Consider the following 23,699-nt stretch of genomic DNA (forward strand, 5'->3'; position numbering starts at 1 on the left):
GGTTTTAAAGGTGCAGAAAAACCAGCTCTGCAAATGCGTGCCAGAGCCTTGGAGATTGACTGGCATCTCCTTTTCCTGGCCTCCCAGAATTCCCCTGCATTCCCCAGTACCTGAGTCCTTATCTGCATCTGTGTACTTGGTACGGGATGCCAAGCCCTGCCCATGTCTTTTATGTGGTCTAAAGTTCACACCTGTGCACAGCAGGCCTGAAGCACATATACTGTATAGAAGTCTGAGCACCGTGATCTGTCTGTGGAGAGAGATGGAGGAGGAGGAGGAGGAGGAGGGGGAGGAGGGGAGGAGGGGAGGAGGGGAGGAGGGGAGGAGGGGAGGAGGAGGAGGAGGAGGGGAGGAGGGGAGGAGGAGGAGGAAGAGGAGGGGAGGAGGGGGAGGAGGGGAGGAGGGGAGGAGGGGAGGAGGGGAGGAGGAGGAGGAGGGGAGGAGGGGAGGAGGAGGAGGAGGAGGAAGAGGAGAAGGAGAAGGACTTCTTCCATTCACAGATGAATGGGTGACTTTTCTGGATGAGCTACATTGTGGAACAGATGGTAGAATTTATAGGATGAGTCAAACTTAGTAAAGAAGAAACCTGACAATGGTTAACTAAACTTAACTAGAAAGAAGAGATCTTTAATAATTGGGATAACCAATAGGTTAAGGGTCTGAGGGGTCCTCTCTGCAGCTGAAGTTTCCCTCTTCCAATGTTCTGTCACCCTCTAAAATAAGGGGGAATGGCTGCTTCATTAAAAAAATCGTTTGATTAGTAAATTTTATTTTTTTCTCAATATCATGTATACTATAGTTTATTTTTAAAAAAAATAAATACTAAATAAACACTCCAGCAACATACTTGGTGATTCAGCAGAACTTTTCCAACAGAAAGAAAGCTCCACCAACAGGAAAACAGACGCGAGAGCATGTTTTCACAGAGGGACACACTCAACACCCTCCCGTCAATGCATGAGCTATCTTTTCAGAGTGAGGAGCAGGAGCCCTGTGGCAGGAGCAGGAGGAGATGACGCTTCCAAGGGGCAGAGTTGGGAACCTGCACCATAGTTCGGGCAGCTGTCTCAGTTTCAGTGTCTAGGGAGGGTGTAGGAAGAACAGCACAGCTGGAGTGCTGGGCTTGGCCTCATTGTCCTGTTCTGTTTTTTAACCCTTCCCCAATCTACAAACCTAAATTCCATGGGTGGAGGTTGGGAGGAGGAGGAAAGGACTCCCTGGTAGGTTTTGGCCCAGGAATTCCTTACAGTGCCCACCCATGTTCCTCCTTTTTAAATGGCAATGTATAGTCTTAACCTCTAAATCAACTCTCCAGCCCTGGTAATGTATAGTCTTATGTTGTGAAGTTCATCATTTTCTTTTTAATTTTAACTGAACCACAGTTAAGAGATCACCATGAGTCTCGGAAGAGAGACATTGGACCTTTAAACAGGGCCGAGAATCTGGAAGCTATGGGGGCTTTTGAAGTTGAACTAAATGCATCTTGCACTAGGACATGGCCATGAGCCTGTGGGGCCAGGGAGTGGAATGTGTAGGGTTGGTCGAGAAATGCTCTCCCTAAGCTCTGGTATTGGGACGCTTGGTTTCCAATTGTCCCAGTTGGTGGTAATGCTTAGAGGAGGTGTAGCCTGGCTAGAGGGAAGAATGTCACTGGAGGCAGGCTTTGGGAGTTTCTAGCCACTTCCAGTTGGTTTGCCATCTGCCTCATGTCTGTGGCTGAAGTCCGAGCTCTCAGTTCTTCTTCTTCTTCTTTTTTTTTTTTTTTTTTTTGGTTTTTCGAGACAGGGTTTCTCTTTATAGCCCTGGCTGTCCTGGAACTCACTTTGTAGACCAGGCTGGCCTCGAGCTCAGAAATTCGTCTGCCTCTGCCTCCCGAGTGCTGGGATTAAAGGTGTGCGCCACCATGCCTGGCGAACTTTCAGTTCTTGCTGTGGCTGCTTGCTCTCCCACCTTTATGAACTCTCCCTCTGGAACAGTAAGCCCAAAGAAACTCTTGCTCCCCCAAATTACTTTTGGTCATGGTATTTTATCACAGCAACAGAAAGCTAACCAATACAGTTATGAATAATTCTGTCGTTTCCCCCCGCCCCCCAACCATCCTTTCCCCCAGGTTGGGGATGAAATTCAGGTCTTTGCACGGGATAGGAAAGCACTTTGTCACTGAGCTACATTCCCCAGTCCTAATAATTCCCCTTTATTGCTGAATGTTTCACTATTAAACTGGTTGTATAGTCTGCTGGACCTGCCATGACAAAATACCGCAGTCAGGAGGGCAGCAAACAATAGACGTTTGTTTTCTTACAGTTATGAAGACTAAAACCCAAAATAAAAGTCTTGATTCTGTTTGGGACCTCTTTCAATAGCTTATAGATACAGGTCTCTCTCCTAGGTCTTTACTACATGGTATTCTTTCTGTTTGCGCCTGGGTTCAAACTTCCTGTTGTACAAACTCTAGTTGTATTATCTGAGAGCTCATCCCAATGGCCTCAATGTGTTAAATAACGCATTCTAAGGTACTGGGAATGCTTTACCTTATCACGCCCTGCCTAATTCAACCGCAGATTCCTTTTTATGCCTTCTCACATGCAAAGTGAGTTCACTTGGTCCCAGCCGCATTGAAACCTTAATCCATTCCAGCTCTCGCTGAGGTGGTTTGAAATGAGAGCCCTCACAGGCTCATAGATTTGAACATTTGCTCACCATGGAGTGGCCCTGTTTGAAAAGATTAGGAGGTGTGGCCCTGTAGAGGGGAGTGTGTCACTGGGGGTGAGCTTTGAGGTTTCAGAAAGCCTATCTTATGCCCAGAGATTCTTCCTGCTGCCTACGGATCCAGATGAAGGACACCCAGCTGCTCCTTCAGCACCATGTCTGCCTGAGAGCCACCGTGCTTCCCATCCTGAGAATGAAGAAACCTCGGAAACTATAAAGCAGTCCCAAGGAAGGGCTTTCTTTTATGAGAGTTGTTTTGGTTTCCGTGTCTCTTCACAGCAACGCAACACTGGCTAAGTCCCAGGTCATCACCTCAAGTGGCTGTGAGCAAGTCTCATCATACAATTCTTTCTGAGGCAGAGCCCTCCTCTACCAGTGAGACTTAAAAAGCAGAAGGGATCTGCTTCTGAAATAGGTGTGGACACCACCATCACAGCAGGAGGGGCCATAAAGAAGAAAGCTGTGGGTCTCAAGTTCAGCAGGGCAAACTCCATTAGATTTTATGGCTTGAGAGTGATTCCCCCCCCCCCTTTTTTTTTTGGCTTGATGATGTGTGGTTTGTGCCCTAGACTGGCTCTGCCCTTTGGTCATTCATTGGGGGATCCTGACGTTCTGAAACCAAGATGGCTTCATCTTCTAAAATGGCGGAAGCAGCTTTGCCAGTTAGAAAATCCTGGACTTCCAGGTAACTTGTAGGCCTTGAGCAAACCGACTGTGAATAGGATGGGGAACAGAATTAGACCCCTGCCCGACAGGGTCTGAGGCAGCTGAGCTGCCGTTACACCTCAGCCTTCATTCTGATCCGCGTCAGTCATGTGTGTCCGTAGCATAGATCATATGTTAACCAGGCCTGCTTCCTTTTGGTGCATCACCTCCCATTCCTTCAGAATCTTTACAAGAAGACACCTGAGAAGGCTAGGCTGACTCCATGACCCGTTTCAAATCAGCAGTTCAGGAGACTAGGCCTAAATCTCTGTTTCCAAGACCCGGTTAAGTCCAGGCAAGTCCAGCCCCCAGAGGCTGCCAACTTGCCTGAGGCAAGGACAATGGGTCAGCAGTGGTTTCCAGACTTCCCCAGCAACAGTTTCTAGCCCCCCCCCCCCTGTCCCAGCAGGGTTCTGGAATGTCCCTAGAGATAGAGTCAAGATTAAGATAGGGGTCACCTACCCCTCCCCGGAATTCCCCTAATGTGCTTTAAATCAGGCCTTTGAGCTCACTTTGGGGTCTCTCCATCTTTGTAGCTGGTAGACCCCAGCATGCTGGACATCTGCAGACTGAAACACTCTTTGCATTTTACATAGTATTTGAGTCCAGAGTGTCACTCTTTGGTGAGCCATTGACCCTTACACACCTTGCTTTTTCTGTCAGACCTGAAGCCCATTTTCTCCCCTGCTCTGGACTCTTCCTGATGCCTCTGGCTGTGTTCTCCCTCATATCTACACTAAACCCCCAGCCGTTCCTTGGAGGGCTCATGCCCTCCCTTTATACAGCCTCCAGCAGTCTTCTCTATGGCCTCCAGAAATGCCTTCAGCCACCTCTTCCTCCTTCCCTTCCCTTCTCTGGGTGAAGTGTGAAACCAAAAGCTACACAGGTAAGGAGCCACAGTGTGGCACATTGGTATTAAGTCTCCATACCTTCCGAGAATACTTCCTAAGCCTACTGTATTCCTACAACATGTACCCACCCCCTTTGCCTTGCTAAACTCCTGAACACCCGTGATGATTCCCCTGCCACATGACGTATTCTTGCCCTTATCCACCCCACAGGCAGCCTTGAGGCCTGAGCTCCCCCAAGTACTAACAGCCAATGACCTCAACGGCTATTTTCTGCCAACCCTAACCCTTCCCCACAAAAGGGACCTCCTCAAAAGCCAGGGAGGGGTTGCTCTCTGAAACTCTGACTTAGGGGGAGGCGGTCGTCTGGCCAGACCCTCATGTACTACTACATACTTTAGTCATACATTACTACATGCTCTAGTCATACATTACTACATGCTCTAGTCATACATTACTACATGCTCTAGTCATACATTACTACATGCTTTAGTCATACATTACTACATGCTTTAGTCATTCATTACTACATGCTCTAGTCATACATTACTACATGCTCTAGTCATACATTACTACATGCTCTAGTCATACATTACTACATGCTTTAGTCATACATTACTACATGCTCTAGTCATTCATTACTACATGCTCTAGTCATACATTACTACATGCTCTAGTCATATATTACTACATGCTCTAGTCATACATTGCTACATGCTCTAGTCATACATTACTACATGCTCTAGTCATACATTACTACATGCTCTAGTCATACATTACTATATGCTCTAGTCATACATTACTACATACTCTAGTCATACATTACTACATACTCTAGTCACACATTACTACATGCTCTAGTCATATATTACTACATGCTTTAGTCATACATTACTACATGCTCTAGTCACACATTACTACATGCTTTAGTCATACATTACTACATGCTCTAGTCATACATTACTACATGCTCTAGTCATACATTACTACATGCTCTAGTCATACATTACTACATGCTCTAGTCATACATTACTACATGCTCTAGTCAGACAGCAGTGGAGTTTTTCCCCCTCAGGTTTAACAGAAGCTTTCCCAAAATCCTTAGGATGGAGCTCCTAAAAACTCTTCTTGCACATTTATTGAGGAATCTCATACAGAGAATTCAACAATGAAAAGCTATCCCTTCTCTTAAATATAATAAATATAATCTTGACACAACCATTCATAGTTGTTTAAGTATTATTTTCTCTGAAGATGAGCTATTATGTACATCCATGGCAATTGTCTTCATGTAATTATCTCTATATTCATTTTATATCCTGGGGGGGGTAACAAAATATGTGACTCCTTTAAAAATGTTAAAAAATTTTAAACATTTAAAAAATTTTGTTGAGCAGTACTGTCAGCATATGCTTACTTTTAAGGTGTGTACGTGTGTGTGTGTGTATGTGTGTGTGTGTGTGCATTTAAGATGATTTTTGACTGTTAAAAGCGGGTTTTACCAAGCTCTTATTTTTGTCAATCCAGGATACAATAAAACTAAAATATTTTTTAAAAACTAAAACATTTTTTAAAGATTTATTTATTAATATATGTAAGTACACTGTAGCTGTCTTCAGACACTCCAGAAGAGGATCTTGTTGTGGATGGTTTTGAGCCACCATGTGGTTGCTGGGATTTGAACTCTGGACCTTCGGAAGAGCAGTCGGGTGCTCTTACCCACTGAGCCATCTCACCAGCCCTAAAACATTTTTAAAACTTAAAAATTTACATTTCTTTGTGTGTGTGTGTGTGTGTGTGTGTGTGTGTGTGTGTGTGTGTGTGTGTGTGTGTTATGAAATCTCTCCAGATTTTCCCACTAACTAAGACAGGGCACGAATGTTATGGGAGTAACCAAACATCTTCTGATAGAATTTAAGGCCTGTTCCACGAGATGGAATCTATACCCCACAGTGTTGACAGGACCAAGAACTAATTAATTAATTAAGCTAAATAAGGCCCCAAGGGAGAAACCAGTACTATTATTGCTAAAATGGATATAGTATTAAGACTTAATGATGTATTTCTTTACCTGTAAGTCAATACAACTTTCAGTCCTCAGCAGAGAACTTTCTCCCTGTGGTAGCTGGCAGTTAGTGACGAGATTCCCAACTGATGAGTGTGCAGAGAATAGAGACCGTGGAGTGCTCGTCTCTCAACAGGATAGACACGTCACACCCCTTTACCCAAAGCCCCGGGGAATGGGTGGAAAGATTGTAAGAGATGGAGATGGGAGATGAGAGATAACATCAAGGAAAGCATTTCCAGGCCCAGCAGGGCAGCTGCTCATATGAACACCCAGCAGTTAGGACAGCGCACTTGTGACCTGCTAAAGCTCGAGCGAGACACAATCCCAACATGGAGGGGGTATCATGGGCACCCAACCCCCCTCCACTACACTGCAAAGCTGCTGGGAGAGGGAGGGTCAGCCTTCTTTAGCGATGTACGTTGTCCAAGAGTAGTAAGTAGCTTGGCGACAGAAACTGGACTTGATTAAGGGTGTGGAGTGGGGAATGGGAGGGGCTGGGTGGCAGGATGCCGAGCATGGACATGCCCAAAATGTACTGTATGAAAATCTCAGGGAAAATAATCATTTAAAAGAAAAGGACATCTTGAGATTTACAGACAAGCCTGATATATTTCATTACATAGTGTCTCCTTTATGGACAGTTACCTAACTTTATGTCTTAAAATGTGAAGTGGTGCTGTGTTTATGGTTGTTAAGCATTTACAAAGCATGCACATTTCCCTCTTTGTCTCACGTGCAGCTTTCTGAGTAGTCACTTAGGATACAGTTGCTTTGTTGAGAAATAGGTATTTTCAGGATGAGAAAGATATTTTCAAAAGGCAGAAAGGAACCACCGTCGTGAGAGAAAGAGATCTAAAGCCATAGGTGTGAAGTTTACTGTTGATGAGGAAGGCTAAGAAAAAGGAAGGTGGTTTTGGACAAGAGTGAGTTTTATATAGTAAACAAGGTTTTGTGTTAAAAGATCATTTAAAATGAAAATATATTGTGACAAAATTAGAGGCTTTGTGTGTGGCAGAAAAGGTTATGAGAGTTGGCCACACTAAACAATAAGACGATATTTAAGATTATTGAATTTGCTAAATAGAAATCTAGCACCCCACATATAAACTCAGAGAGGCTGCGGCAGCACACGCAGGTTCAGGTTAGATGGGGTCCCGCTGTGGATGGGCAAGTAGCCGTGCTATTTTAGCAGATTTTGTGCCCGGTATTGCTTTGTTTGGGCTTTTTTTTTTTTTTTTTTTTCTGTCTTACTGGTATTGTTCATGTATATTATGGTTTCCAATTTTGTGTTTTTGTAGGTTTTATTTTTTGTGTGTGCATTTCTCTTTTTAAAAAAAAAATGTTTTTTTTTTTTTTTGTTTGTTGTCTTGCTGTTGTTTTCTACAGAGAGGAAGAGCCTAGAGTTGGCTGGGTAGGGAGGATTTGAGAGGAGTTGGAGGACGGGAAACTGATTAGAATGTTTTGTATGACAATATTTTTCAACTAGGAAAACCACTTAAAATAAAGTACCCTAAAATAAAACGGATGCATAAATAAAATTTTTGGTTAATGGAAAAACAAACAAAGAACCTGTTTCCCTCAGCTACTACCTTTAGTTTTTCTAAAAAAAACAAAAAACAAAAACAAATCAAAACCTTTTTCTTTTACAATTTTATATATACCTCTATAATCTCTTCACCTCCTTAGACTACACTGAGTTCTTAATTAACTTTAGAAATAATACTGCTGCTGTATGTCACATGTAAACATTATGTCAGACACAGAAGACAAAGGAGGAAGACCAGATCTGCGACGGTGGTGGTTTGGTGTGCTCCAGGAGTCCTCCCCCTTAATTAATTGCTCTGTCAACAGCTTTTCCTTCCTGAAGGCTGCTTTCTTGCCTACTCACTTCTGCCTAAGTCAGGTCTCAGGGACGGGCTTTCTTCACACTGGGGGTCATGGGATAATATTTGTTCTCTGCACACATAAAATGCGATGTTTGGCTAGCAGGAGCTGGAAGTTAAAGGTCCAGAAAGAAGGGCTGTGTCAAGCATTTCACACGGACTAGAACCTTTGTGACTGGGCAGCCAGAGCATTTCAGACCAAATTATGTTGGGCTTTTTGTTTTTGTTTGTTTGTTTGTTTTTGTTTTTTTGTTTTGTTTTGTTTTTTTTGAGACAGAGTTTCTCTGTGTAGCCCTGGTTGTCCTGGAACTCACTTTGTAGACAGGCTGCCCTCGAACTCAGAAATCTGCCTGCCTCTGCCTCCCAAGTGCTAGGATTAAAGGCGTGTGCCACCACTGCCTGGCGGTGGTTTTTTTGTTTGTTTGTTTGTTTGTTTGTTTGTTTTTCTGAGATAGGGTCTGACTGAGTATCCTTGGCTGCCCTGGAACTATGTAGATGAGGCTGGCCTTGAACTCACAGAGACCAATCTACCTGCTGTCTTAGCGTGCTGAGATTGAAGGTGTGTGGTATTATCCCTGGCTAGTTTAGTCTCTTAAACAGCCAGTCTCTCCCTCTCCCTTTCCCTCTTCCTTCCTTCTTCCCACTTCCTCCCCTCTCTGTGTGACCTAATGTTTCCTGTGACAGGAACTCTTGTGGTGGAAGAGTTTAGCAGCTTGTCTGAGACAGTCCACTTCTGTCAACCAGTAAAAAGTTGAAATTCCTTTCATAAGATACCCTGAATGAGGACTGTTGGAGATGCTCTGAGCTGCTCCTGTTCTGGGCTATAGTCTTCTTATATGAGACTTATACAAAGGAGTTTGCCTAGTTCTCAGGGGTGGAATCATTCTTTTGTATGCCAGGGTTTACCTTGTCTACATTTGGACATCACGAATACCTTAAAAATCTTTCTTGGACTTTTTTTTTTTTAATTCCCTCCCACATAGAATAATTCAAGGAACCCAACACTTAGGATCTAACCAACTAGTATACTTCTCTTTTAAAATTTCATCTGCCTTTGCGGCCTCTGTGGCTCCCAAGGCTGGGGCTGTGTACAACTGACACCAAGAGTAGACTTCGGGAGATACCTATTCACAAGGAAGCATGCAGAACCAGTAGTTCTAGTCCTCTGCTTAAAGAAAGAAAGAAAGAAAGAAAGAAAGAAAGAAAGAAAGAAAGACTGAAACAGTACCTAAAAATGTGATCCATTCAAAAACTGAGCACAGAGACTTATTATGAACTGGAAGAGGTTGTCACCTGTTGGGAAAGAACTTGTCTGCTAATCCCTGCCAATCAGAATTTTTGACATGAACTCTAAAGCTGCTATGTCCATCAACTGGGATTAACTTTAATGAAAGTCATGACAACCCTAAAATAAACCATCTTTACGTGAAGTTGGGTGGGGAGAGAGGTAGGAGAGGATCTGGGAGGAGTTGAGTTGGGGGAGGAGAAAGAATATGATCAAAATATGTTCTATGAAATTCTCAAATTAATAGAATTTTTTTTTATATAAATTCTTTACTAACTGGGCATGATAACACACCTTAAATTTCAGCTCTTGGGAGGCATCTCTGAGTTTGAGTCCAGCCTGGTCTACAGAGTAAGTTCCAGGATAGCCAGGGCTACACAGAGAAACCCTATCTTGAAACTCATGATAAAAATAAATAATAATAATTCTTTACTCTGATGCTTTCCTGAATAACCTCCTTTAATATATAAATGGTTTATCTTGTTTGGTCTCAGCCCTCCTTCCTCTGACAATATCTGTTTTCCCTAACTCCATGAATTACCTGCTAGCACGCCTGCAACTCCAAATGATAACTTTTGTTTGTTTGCTTGTTTCCTTTCCTGGTGTTGGGTGCCTGAGGCTTTGAGATGCTAACACTCCACTAAATCCTCAGTCCCATTTTAACATTGGGGGGCCTCCCCATTTTCCAATCCCACCAGCAATGTCCGAGGTCCACAGCATCTCCACATCCTACTAGTAAGTACAATGTGTCTTTGTGGTTTCCATCCTAAGTTGGGATGAGGTTGTATCTCGCTTTTGCTTTGTTTTCCTAGTGGCGGCTAATGCTGGGAATCCATGTGTTTTTATGTACTTCTCAAGTGTTTATGTCTACTGTGGAGAGTTCTTTCAGCTACATTTTCTATTTGGGATTGGGTTGTCATTTATTGTTGAATTTTAATATGTGTTTTGGATACATACAAGTCAGAGAAATGACTTGATAGATATTTTCTTCACTATGTAAGTTATGGTTTCTCTGTCTGTCTTTCTCTCTTTTTCTCTCTCTCCCTCTCATTTTCCCTCTCTCTTTTCTTTCTTTTTCTTTTCTTTCTTTTTTCTTCTTCTTCTTCTTCTTTTTTTTTTCTGAGTTAGGGTTTCTCTCTGTAGCCCTGGCTGTCCTGGAACTCACTTTGTAGACCAGGCTGGCCTCGAACTCAGAAATCTGCCTGCCTCTGCCTCCCGAGTGCTGGGGTTAAACGCGTGCGCCACCACGCCCGGCTTCTCTTTTCTTTTCCTTTCCTTTTTTCAGATAAGGTTTCTCTGTGTGGCCCTGGTTGTCCTAGAAGACAGGACTCTCTAGATGGCTGGCTTTGAATTCAGGGACCCACTGGCTTCTGCCTCTGAGTGCTGGGGTTAAAGGTGTGCACCATCACCGCAGGGCTGTGCTTTCGCTTTCTTAATGGTATCCTTGGTAATACAGAAATTTTCACTTTAAAAAAAGTGTTATTATTATTATTATTATTATTATTGAGACAGTGTCTCATTATGTAGCCTTTGCTGGAACTCACTGGCTGGACCTGAACTCACAGAGATATATGCTTACCTCTGCCTCATGAGTTCTGGGAGTAAAGGATTGAGCTATGGACATTTTTTACTTTTTATGGTTGAATCTCTCTCTCTCTCTCTCTCTCTCTCTCTCTCTCTCTCTCTGATAATGTCTGTTTTCCCTAACTCCACGAATTACCCGCTAGCACACCTGCAACTACAAATGATATCACCTTCCATGTCATCATAAGAGCTCCTGACTTACAGGCTCGTGCTATCATGTGTGAATTTCTGTGTGTTTTAGGACTATGTACTCAGACTCTCATGTTTGCATGTCTAGCCTTCTACTCTTGAAAAATTCTGTGGCTCTTCAAGGGAGGACCTTGCTTTCAACCTGTTCTAGCTGCGGTGATGTGTGATTAGTCACGTCAGCATGACATATGTAATAAAAACTTTTGTTAGAGTCTAGAGAGTATGAAAATAATGGGAGAGAATACCTGTCACTCAGGGGAAATGACTCAAAAACTTCCTTGAAAAACAAGCAAACATTAGTCAGTTAATATAGGTGGAGTTCCAGGAAGGGCCCATGCCACTAAAGCCAGGCAGACATTAGCAGCTGCTCACTGATATGGTAGATCGGTACAGGAATAAGATTACCTATTTTCGTCATCCTTGCTCTCTCACCTCATTTAGCAAGAAAGATCATGAGTCATCATCTCCCATGGACCCACCAGGTAGTAAACCTTGAAGTTTGGGATTTGACAAAAGAGGATACTGAAATGTCAAATCAGAATGACTTTGTGGCCCTAGATGCCCAAGAATCTCTGGGAAAGAATATACACCACCTCACACATGGTGGAGAACGCCTGAGGTAAAAAAGAGTCAAGTGAAGCATTGAGCGCAGCCTATTTCCTGAAGGCAGCCGGCTTCCCAGGGAGCAGGCTGCGTAGCGCGTCAGACCGGCACTCAATCTTGGTTTTGCCACTTCTGCCTTCAAAACCTTTGGTCAACTTTCCTAGATTTCTGCTTCTCGGCTTTCATAAAACTGGGGCAGAAACTCCTACCGTATTGGCTTTCTCGTTGCCGAAGCATAACGTCTGTCATGGCTGACTTAGGGGACGGGGGTGATTTTGCAAAGGGGCTTCAGTCTGTTATGTAGGCAGGGTATGGCAGAGCAGAGCAGGTTAAGGCATGGTCGGGCTGGAAGCAGAGGAGAAGAAAGCCAGCGCTCTCTGGGTATCCCTAGCCGTTCCATGGAGCTCTGGCCATGGGCTGGTGCCCTGCACATTCAGGATGCCTATGCTCCCTCCCACCAGTTAACCTGATGGAGTGTCCTCAAAGAAGCGCACCTTGAATACCTAGGTGATTCTAAATTGGATCTACTAATCAGTGAAGAGTAGCTAGCCACCACACCCCATCTTTGGGGGAATCTTGGGAGTATTAGCTGAAAATAACTAAGAATTAACTAGAGTAAGTGTTTTAATTAATGAGTCTTTTCTCTTTAATCTGGAGATTTTATACCTGGTCCCAGTATCAATGGGGGAGAAACCTGGATTTCTATGCTCAGAGAAGTATACTTGTTCCACTGAAGCTGCTGTCTGTTGCTTTCCAGTAGCTGAACTCATGAAAGAGAACAAATACAGTTTCATATCATCAAATGGCAAGACTGTGGAGGCTGAGCGTATTTTTTGTAATGGGCACGGAGTGTCTGTTACGTTTGTTTGGTGAATAATTAATTAGTTTAATTCATTATGTTAGTTAGCATTTTTACTTTGAGCCTATCCATTTTTTTGCAGGAACTCAGTGTTTTCTGTCCAAGTTCAATCTGCGATACATCCAGTCCTGCTGGTTGCTACTAAGCCCTGTCCTGGGAGCTGCTTAGTAACAGAGTGCAGGTGTGGTGTGGATAATTGCTGCTCACCGGATGATGTGCGTACATGGCCGTTGTTGTGAAGTCCATCAAGCCCATCCCTGCTCTCGAGAGTGTGACCCATAGAAGTAGGTCTAGAGTGCCCTGCCCTCTAACACTTGGCAGCTCCCAGCATCACTGCTATCCCTTCAAGAACAACACACTTGGAGGGAGTAATATGAATCTGAACCTGCTTATCATCATTTGGAACAAAACTTCTATGAACAAGGATAACTCAGTTCCTGCCTAATTTTACAGTTTGATCTCTCTCTCTCTCTCTCTCTCTCTCTCTCTCTCTCTCTCTCTCTCAAAATACTACCTTGAATTTAGTGGAAAAGGCAGTGAGAATGGAAAGATTGCTCTAAAGTCATCAAGTCAAATTCCCAGGCTATTCATACACGTTTCCAAGACCCTAAACTGTCAGGTTCATTTGTTCATTTATTGACTGTATAGCATTATTATTTTTGTCTGTTTTTAAAACATTTATTTATTTACGTTACATCCGGATTGCAGCTTCTCCTCCCTCCTCTCTTCCCAGTCCCTCCCTCTTCTCTCTTCCCATCCCCCTCCCATTTCTCCTCAGAGAAGGAGAGGACTCCCATGGATACCCACTGCCTTGGAATAGCACGTTGCATTAGGGCTAGGCACATATTCTCTCATTGAGCCTAGACAAAGTAGCTCTATTTTTGTCTGCTTTGAGACAGGATGTTATTATGTAGACCACCAGGTCTGGAACTCACTATGTGACGTTGAACTCATTATATCCTCCTATTCCTGTCTCCTAAGTGCCGGGGTGACAGGCATGTGCCAGCAGACTTGACACAGTCCTTGTTATTTTGGTGTTAGCTTTTTTGAGTTCTTTGCTTTATTCTGTATATTAATCTCTCGTCGGATGAATAGCCAGGAAGTTTCTCTCTCATTCTGCAGGCTGCTCTGCTATTTCCCCCCTTCACTGGTCATTTGTTATAGGCAAGCTAACTTCCATTTTCTGTTCCTTTACTAGAATGTATAGCTATAGATTAAGTGTCATCTCCATGTTGATGGTTTCTATAACTCTGTCTATAGCCTGACCTCATCAGATTTATAATCCAACACTCTGCTAATGTGACTGATACACAAAAGCACATAGATGTTTCTTAGACCCTTCAGAATTTATATGTCCCAGGCCAAATTCCCCATCTTCCTTGACACCAGGCTGGCTTCTCTACTCATATCCCAAACTCGAGGACCCAAGAAGCCAGGATCCCGGGAGTTCTTACCTTACAGTTCCTATTGCATATTTCCCTACACTCAACTGCTGCTGACTTTGTTTCCCTGAATATTCTAGCATTCTTTTTCCTTTACCATCCACAATACCTTGTTTCATTTCTCAGTTCTTTTCTTGTCTTGACTACTTGCAGTGCCTCACGTCCTGCCCTGCCCCCATCAAACTCCCTTCTGTCGCGTCACGACCTGTAATAAATCTGACTGTACTACAATCAAGGGCAAAGCATTTCATGCCCCGCCTACCGCGTGAGGTGGTCTGTATCAGTTTACACTGCAGGGAATTTATTCAGGATGGAATTTTTCCCATTCCCTGACCTGTTCTCCCTACTACGAACCTCCCGAATACCTTGTTATTCTTGCCACCATGTGTGTTCTTTCCGTTTCTTTCCACCTGACTCACTGCAACTCAGTTTCTAAAACTCAGACCTTGCTTCCTCTAGAAAGTCTTCTGGAAGCTTCCAGGGATGGTAAAATGCCCCACCTCTAAGTCTTTCAATTTAAAATGATCTTCCTTTGGCAGGCTGTTTACTGTCTTCAAAGGTCTTAATTTATTCAGGATTAGTACTTAGTACCCATTAATTATTAGTACTTATCCCACTATATTTGGATAACACATATTTTATTTATTCCTTTTTAATTTAACATATGTGTACTGTACTTACATCATTTCCTCTTTTTTCCCTTCAGCTTCTCTCACATCACCTCCATTCCCTCTGAAACTGATGACCCTTTTCTTTCTAATTGGTACATACATGTAAGCATATTAGTATATAAATAACAACCTACTGAATCCGTTCAGCGTTTATAAGTGTTTACCCTAAAGTAATTAGTTGTTCGTGTGCTTAAAGAAATTTCACTGTTCTGAAATCTTGCTTTTAAATATAAGTTCATAATTTTCAATAGGAAAGAAAACACACAGAAGCCTTTCAGCAGCTTTAAAGTAGGGACAGAGCCAGGCGGTGGTGGCAGCACATGCCTTTAGTCCCAGCACTTAGGAGGCAGAGGCCGGTGAACCTCCATGAGTTCGAGGTCAGACTGTTTTACAGAGTGAGTTCCAGGATAGCCAGAACAGAGAAACCCTGTCTTGGAAAACTAACTAACTAACTAACTAACTAACTAACTAACTAACAAGAAGTAGGAACAGAGTCAAGAACAGAATACAGCTTTAAATCCTGGACAGCTATGGGCCTGCCTGTGTCTGCTACAGTTAGAATCTATAATGTCCCCAAAGGCCCACGTGTGAAAGGCTGGTTTCACAGGGCCGTGTGGCATTGAGAAGACATCTGATATATGCTCTCTAACGGGATAGGTATCCTGGCCTCTTCTTCCTTTCTGTCCCATCCCAACATGCCAAAAGGAGCAATAGTGTCAACGCCAGGGGGAGCCCAGTCTTAATCGCGACTTTTGAAAAGAAATCGATTTGAGGACGCATTGTGAGGGATTTGTTTAGTTCTCCCTAAACTTAGTTTTCATCTCTGAAGACTGAGATTGGATTTGATCATCTTTAAGACTATCTGCAGCTCTAGATTATTCTTCCTAGGTCACCAAGCAAAGCTGGGAATACAATGGGCTAAGCAGAATATCTATAAATTCGCTTCTGAGAATTTGAATCAAGAGTAACTGTTCAGTGTCCATGAAACAGTTCACACCAACATTACTTCCAACAACTGATTTTATGTTACATTGAATATTGTTTTTTTTTTTTTTTTTTTTCGAGACAGGGTTTCTCTGTATAGCCCTGGCTGTCCTGGAACTCACTTTGTAGACCAGGCTGGTCTGGAACTCAGAAATCTACCTTCCTCTGCCTCCCAAGTGCTGGGATTAAAGGCGTGCGCCACCACGCCCGGCACACATTGAATATATTTATATTTTTGTATGATTCAGTTTCATTAAGAACTTCAAAATGATTGATTTCTTCCAGTTGGGAGTCTGAGCCAGGAGGATTGAAGTGTTAGCCTGACTACATAGTGAGACCCTGTGTTAAAAATAAACAGATCAGCCAGGCGTGGTGGCGCACACCTTTAATTCCAACACTCGGGAATCAGAGGCAGGCGGATTTCTGAGTTCGAGGCCAGCCTGGTCTATAAAGTGAGTTCCAGGATAGCAAGGGCTACACAGAGAAACCCTGTCTCGAAAAACAAAAACAAACAAACAAACACCCAGATCTGGTAAGATGGAAGATTTTAAGGAGGTTGCAAGGAATAGTTGATTATTCTTAGGGAAACCAGGGACCTGGAATGTTTTAGACTCCCATTAGCTGCTGTCTAGTCTCTAGCATCCACTTGATCAGCCCTTCAGTATACTTCCCTACCATTGATGGACCTGCTGGGACAACAGCCAACTCAGCAGCCACTGTCTCTGCAGAATAGCAGACTCTGAAGTTGGTGGCACACTGTGCTATAAGACTGCTCCCAGAAAATCCACAAAAGCTTCATTTTTATACATGGGGTCTTCAGCAACTGCCCATGGGACCACCATGAGCACCCCAGTGGGGAACCTTGAAACAGACAACCTCTAAACAATGCTTCCACTCGCTGCTGCCACTGCCAGCAGGGGCAGGTCACAGCAACTGCAAACCTGAGCAGAGAGATTGTGTAAATGTTACAGCTCTGGAGGGAAAGACTTCTCCAACAGAAGTATAGCTCTATAGGTTTCCCTCAGTGCGAGTATAATTGCTCTGCTCCAAGAGTTATTATACTCTTGCACTGACAGAACTCTGACATTTGGGGGCCCAGGAATACCACAAAGTCACACCACACAGCAAACCTCACACAAGAAATTTACTGAGAGGAAACAACCCAGGAGGGTGGCTGTCTCCAGATGGGTGAGAAAGAGGAGCAAGCCGAGCAGAAAGCAGACTTTATAGAAGGTTTCTTTCCAGAGAGGGGTGAGCTTTCCAGGGTGGCCTGGGATTGATGAGATTTTTGTGGCCTGATCTTGAGGCAAACTCAAGGATTAGTGGTATTGTTTTTCTTGGCCCTGGTTTTGGCTTGGGGTCAAGTCAAGATCAGGGTGTTCTTTTCCTGGCCCCTTGACCCAATAGACTGCCTTAGCTATCACAGAAACCTGCACAGCAGATGAGATGTTCCATAAGAGAACAGAAAAGTTAAAATCAATGAGTTTAGCTTGGAGTAGAAAGACTGAGAAGAAAAATAGCACCCATGCAAGAGATTTCAATGTATACCTTATATCTCCACTCAGCCCTAACTTATACTTTGGGCCAGTGGAACTAGCACTTACCCCTTCTGATCAAACACTGCCTTTAAGAAAACTAACAGTGCCCTGATACCAAAAAAAAAAAAAAAAAAAAGAATTATTGGCAAATTTCCCCAATAAACATAGACACAAAAATTCTCAATATAATACTTACAAACTGAAGTCAACAATACATCAAAAAGAGCATTCCCCATGACTAATTTGCCTGTAGTCTATGGATTCAGAGATGGATTCAATAAATGTAACTTATTAATAGTGTAATTAATCATGTAAGTGAACTAAAAACATACCACATGACCATCTCAATATATTCAGAAAAGACCTTTGACAAAATTCAACATAATCTTGAGAGAAAAACCCTTGAGAGATTAGTGGTGGAGGGAACATATCTCAACACACTAAAAGTCATATAAAAGTCATCTCATAGCCATCGCCATGTTAAATAGAAAGAAACTGAAAGGCACTCCCACTGAGACCCACTGAGACCCACTGAGACCCACAGAGACTGGGATGGGACAAGGGTGCTCACCCTCGCCACTTCTATTCAATACAGAGCTTGAGGTCTTAGCTAGAGTAATTAGACCAGAGAAACACACACACACACACACACACACACACACACACGCAAATACGAATCGGAAAGGAAGAAGCCAACGCTTCCCCATTTGCAGATGATAGGATTCTATGTGTGAATGATCTTCAGAACTCCAGAAAACTACCAGAGCTGATGGACAAATCAGCCAAGTAGCAAGTTGCATTGTTAACATATCCAAGTCTGTGGCCTTCTTGGTATATCTACTTCACAAATGGGCACAGCTTCATCCAGAATGGAATCAGGTATGCAGGGGCGGCAGTAATGGACTTGGAGTCTGTTATTTGGACAACTGCTTTGCTGCTGAGAACTTCAGCCCAGAAAGCTGAACTAAAGGTTCTAAGCCAGGTTGTAAAACTGGCAAAAGGAGCCATAACTAACATTTCACTGACAGCAGATGGGATTACTGACTGCTGAAGGAAAAAAACATCAACAATAAGGAAGGAATACTTGCTTTATTGGAGGATTCATGGCTTCCTCTCAAAGTAGCCGTAATTTATTGCCCCGGGAATCAGAAAGGGACATCAGGAACAGTCAGGGGAATAGGCTAGCTGATAAAGCCGAAAGGGAGGCTGCCAAGCTTCCGCTGACAACAGCCTGGTAGCTCTGTCAGCCCCCCTGCACTCCTAGCCATCCCTGGATATACTGTTGACACCAGGGAACCATCCCTGGATATACTGTTGACATCAGGGAACCATCCCTGGATATACTGTTGACATCAGGGGAAATGCCAATGAGTTTACAGAAGAGACAGATGGTTGCTGACCTCTGAAGGCTGCACCATCGTAAGGAGATTGCTAAGCAACTCATCCATCAGATTCATCAAGCTTCACACCTGGTCACCGAAAACTGAAGGAATTGCTGTGAGGGGCAAGGTACAAAGTATCTGACTTAGGACCCTTGGTTGATCAGGTATCTCAGACTGTGCCACCTGCCAGGCTGAGAACTCAGGCCCCAGCCAAGGAGCTGCTACAGAAACCAGAATCAGGGGTCAACAGCCAGGGGCTGATTGGGAAATAGATTATACAGAAATAAAACCAGGAACATATAGATACAACTATTTGCTAGTTGTTATAGATACCTTTTCAGGATGGGTAGAAGCCTACCCTACAAAGACGGAGACTGTCAACGCAGTGACAAAGAAGCCTCTGGGAGACATCACACCAGGTATGGCCTGCCTACCCTGCTTGGGTCTGACAGTGGACCAACCTTCATCTCTCAGGTAACTCAATCTCTAGCACAGGTTCTGGGGACCAATTATACATACAGACCCCAGAGTTCAGGGTAAGTAGAGAGGATGAATCAAACCCTGAAGGAGGCCTTGACTAAATTAACCCTTGAAACTAGCAGTGACAGGGCATCTCTCCAACCTTATGCCTTATATAGGGCTAGGAACACCCACTAGACTTTAGGTCCCCCTCCCTTTGAAATCCTATATTGGAGGCTCTCTCCCATGCTCCCTAAGATATCAGACTGGAGAGTCTGATATCTTAGCTGAATATGACCGACATAAGTTTTTAAAACCCTTGGAAGCCCTCCATAGGATCCAGAAGCAACTCTGGCCCGCCATCCACCAGTCTGCTCCCCCCACTCCTAACCTCCATTGCTTTGAACCAGGTGGTGAAGTCTGGATTAACAGACATAACCACAAGACTCTGGAACCTCATGGGAAAGGCCCTCGCACTGTGATCCTGACCATGCCTATGGCTGTTAAGACAGACGGGATCAGGACATGGATACACCTCTCCCATGTTACGCCTTCTAGGAGAGAGACATCCAACAGCTGAGGTCCCAGCGGAGGAGACTTCCAGGTGAACTGCCACAAGAATGATGGAATGTCACCCCACACCCTGTCGACCCGCTGAAACTGTGACTCCAGTGCTCCTGATCCTGCTTGCTGGCTGCTTGGGCTTTGCTGCACCAGCCACTGCCCCCTTACTATGTGGGTACCCCAGGGGGCGATGCAACAGCCTTGTCATCAAGTTCACAGTGGCTGGCAAGAAGGGTGATTGGACAGCAAGCAGGTTCTTAACTCCTCTCTCCCAGGACTTAACACAGAACTGTTGGTTACTGAACAGGGACTCTGCATTGGAAGTAAAGTACCCGTAGCCTTTTTCCACCTCTGCAACTGCACTGTAACCCCTACAGTTTCAGGATACGTGCTGCCCCCAGAAACTGTTGATGGGCTTATACCTTGGGGTTTCCTCCATGCATTTATGGAAATACGACTGAGGATTTTTGTGTTCTAGCACAATTTGTACCTAGACTGACTTATTTCTCTGCGGAGGATGTCATCAACCATCTAGCACCTCCAAAAAATTGGGTTAAAAGTGTGTCCATTTCTGCTGTGTGACTAGGTCCTCTCCTTGGGATAGAGCTGGCCAGAGCTGCTAGTGTAGGGGGCTCAGCCCTAATACTCCAAGATAAACATTATAAAGCCCCACGAAGGGTGAGAGATGCAGATCTACAGAAGATGAAAAAGTCCATCCTGGCCCTGCAGGACTCCCTATCCTCCCAGGCAGAGGTAGTCCTACAGAACAGAAGAGGCCTAGACTCGCTGTGCCTCCAGCAGGGAGGACTCTGTGTAGCCTTAGATGAGAAATCTTGTTTCTATGTTGACCACTCAGGGGGTGGCCAAAGAATCTATGGCCTTAGTCAGAAAGAGACTATAAGACAAATCCTACTGGTGTTAGCTTTGACTTGTGGTCTCTACAGAACCAATGCTTCAGTTAGGTTTGTTAAGGAACAGATTTATTTAACATCTCAAGGATTTGAGATGGCCCAAAACTGAAGGGGGAAATGACAAGACTAGACTGACTCCATGACAGGCTTCAAATTGGCGCTTAGGAGACTAGGCCTAAGAACTAGGCAAGCCCTGGCAAGTCCTGGCAAGCCCAGGCAAGCCCAGGCAAGTCAATTAATTACTAATAGAAAAAAAAAATCCAGACTCCAACCTCTACATTCCAGTGATGGTTCTGGAGTGCTTAGAGATAGAGTAAGATGAAGTTCATCTATCCCAGAACTCCAATGTACTTTAAAGTGAGCCTGTGAGCTCGCTTGCTTGTCCCTCTGTCTCAGTAATGGGGGCCTCCAGCATGGGGGACTTCTGCAGAATAAAAGACTCTTTGCGTTTGCATACTATTTGAGTCCAGGGTGTTATTCTTTGGTGAATCATAGACCCTAAAAGTGTCACAGTGATAAAACCAGTCAGATACTGCCATCGAATAGACAAATTGGCCAAAGGAACTGACTAAAGACCCAGACATTTGTTTAAATACAGTTAGCCACCTGGCTTTTGACAAAGCTAATGAAAATACACATTGAAGAAAAGACAGTCTCTTCAAAAAAAAAAAAAAAAAAAAACGGTGCTGAGAAAACTGTATGTCTACCTGTAGAAAAAGAGATGCATCACATCCATGCATTGCCTGCAGAGGCCAGAAGGGGCATTGGGTCCCCAGGAACTGGTATTATAGATGGTTGTGAGCACTGGGAACCAAACCCAAGTGAGTCCTCCACAAGAGCAGTAAGTGCTCTTAACTTCTGAGCCGTCTCTCCAACCCTTAAAGGTCATCATTTCTCATCATGTTCAAAAATGAATTCCACGTGTACCAAAGACTTGAGTACTATACCCCAAACTCTGAAACTTCTAGAAGAAAAATTTAAAAAGCCAGTCCACTTCAGGATATAGACTCGGTCAAGGCCTTTCTGAATAGGATCCTGGCCTTGCGGTAAATAAGACCAACAACCAACAAGTGGGGCCTCATGAAATTAAAAACTTCCTGTACTATGGAGTCAACTGTTAATCAACTAAAGAGGTAGCCTACAGAATGGAAAAAAAGATCAAGAGAACAAAACAAAACAAAACAAAACAGAACAAAACAACAAATGGCAGCAAGGCTGTGGGGAAAGGGGAAGGCTTACACTGTTGGTGGAGTGTAAATCAGCGAAGCCTCTTTGGAAGTCAGTATTCAGGCTCCTCAAAAACCCCAAGTGTGTATCATATGACAGATACAGCTATACCACTCCAAAGCGTATTCCCAAAGGCCTTTCCAAACTAGTGCAGGGTCACCTGCTTATCCACACTCCTTGCTGGTCTCATCCATCACAAAGCCAGGGAATGGACTCACCTAGATGCCCATCAACTAATGAATCGCATAATGAAAATATGTACACACACACTGGGAATTTTATCCATCCCTAAAGAAAAATGAAATTACAAAACATGCAGGAAAATTTATGAAGCTGGAAAACATCAGGTTTTCCTCACCCATAAGTGAGGTGACTCAGGCCTAAAAGGACAAATGCTACATGCTCACTCTCATATGTGGATTCAGCTTAGTCTTAGATTTGCGTGTATAACTTGGGGTGCCTGTAGAAGCCAGGATACTAGAGATGGACAATTGCCAAGGGCTTTGGGAATATCTTAAAGCAGAACACAGATGATATGAGGGAAAAAGGGGGAATAATGGAAGGTGTTAATTAAGGGGCGGGGGATGGGATTGCAGAGGGAAGGGTTGTGGGAGGGGTAACTAACACTAAGGAGGTTTGAAAAAGCCATATGGGAATGTACTATTTTATAAGCTCAATGAAAAAAAAGTTTGACTCAAAGATGGAGGGATGGTGCTTCTTCTAGAAGCAATAAGTTATTAAGCAAAAATCCCAGTGCCTATATGGGATACCCTTGTGTTGTTAGGCAGCAACATCTCAGCAGTCATCCCTAAAACAACCCAAGCTATGCCATTGCTCTTGATTATCCATCAGAGCCTGCTGGTAAGACCCTATTGGTGGAGACACCACACACTTTGGTTGTAGGATATTCAAGTCAGTACTGGACTGGAAGTTTTCTCCTAGCCGGCTAGCTTTCACAGTGCTGGACAATTCTATGCATTCTACAAGGGCAGAAAGGCAACAGTTTTATTCAGCTGTGAACTCTTGAGAGCAACAGTAACGACTGACCTGGAAGGATATTACCAATGTCGTCATAGTGGCATGAGTGCTGTGTCGGTAACTGGCTGCTTTTTATTGGATGTAAGGATCACTCCATAGTGGGAATCTCATGCTTGGTATCATAACCCTGGTCAGGAACCTGCAGCTGGAGAGATCATGAGCTCTAGGGGAGAGCCTACTGCTGTTGTTAAGTTAAATATCAACTGGCTTCTAAATACTTCCATTCATATCCATAAATTAGTGTGGTTCTCAGCTCTCATCTGAGAAGCTACTTTTTGCAGTGGTCAGTGATTAGTGAAGAGACACACAATTGATTAAAATACAAAGAATAAACCACCATGCAGTGTTCAGCATTAAATGTGTGTCTATATAACCTCTCTCCCCACCCAGGGTGCAGGGAACATTGTAGAAGAAATGGCAGAAAGTTTTTAAGAGTCCAAGGTTAGGGAAAGCTCTGAGAACTGATTTTTTTTTTTTTAATTGCTGCTACTCATGAATTCACAGTAACTGGTTACCTGTGTAAGACTTGAAGACCTGCACAAGGTCAAGACAATCAACATTCCGGAATGGGCAGCAGAGGGACACATGGGATACCATTCTTAGCTGTGGAGCTATTGGCAGTCAATGGCTACTGGGCTCCACTTGGGGAGGATTTGTCATTTTTTCCTTCAGGGCTGTGATGGTTCACACTCCAGTGAATGGCACCACAGTCATAGGAATGGTTGGAATACTGATTTGATTTAGTAGGTT

The 23,699-nt window shown here is 43.7% G+C and overlaps 1 protein-coding gene across 2 annotated transcripts in view; it reads right to left on the bottom strand.

The window, feature by feature from the left end:
- Tmem45b (transmembrane protein 45b) overlaps window positions 1-23,699 on the bottom strand; it is a 38,043-nt gene that overhangs the window by 11,750 nt on the left and 2,594 nt on the right. The window contains exon 1 of one of the 2 annotated variants that reach the window (XM_011242482.2): window positions 22,959-23,060. The exons of the other annotated variant lie outside the window; for it this stretch is intronic. The gene's annotated coding sequence lies outside the window, so the exon portion shown is untranslated. Of the gene's footprint in view, window positions 1-22,958; window positions 23,061-23,699 lie in introns of those variants that run through there. 2 annotated transcript variants of the gene reach the window in all.

This window comes from Mus musculus, chromosome 9 (assembly GCF_000001635.26).
Source record: "Mus musculus strain C57BL/6J chromosome 9, GRCm38.p6 C57BL/6J".
In the NCBI taxonomy this organism is placed as follows: Eukaryota; Metazoa; Chordata; class Mammalia; order Rodentia; family Muridae; genus Mus; species Mus musculus.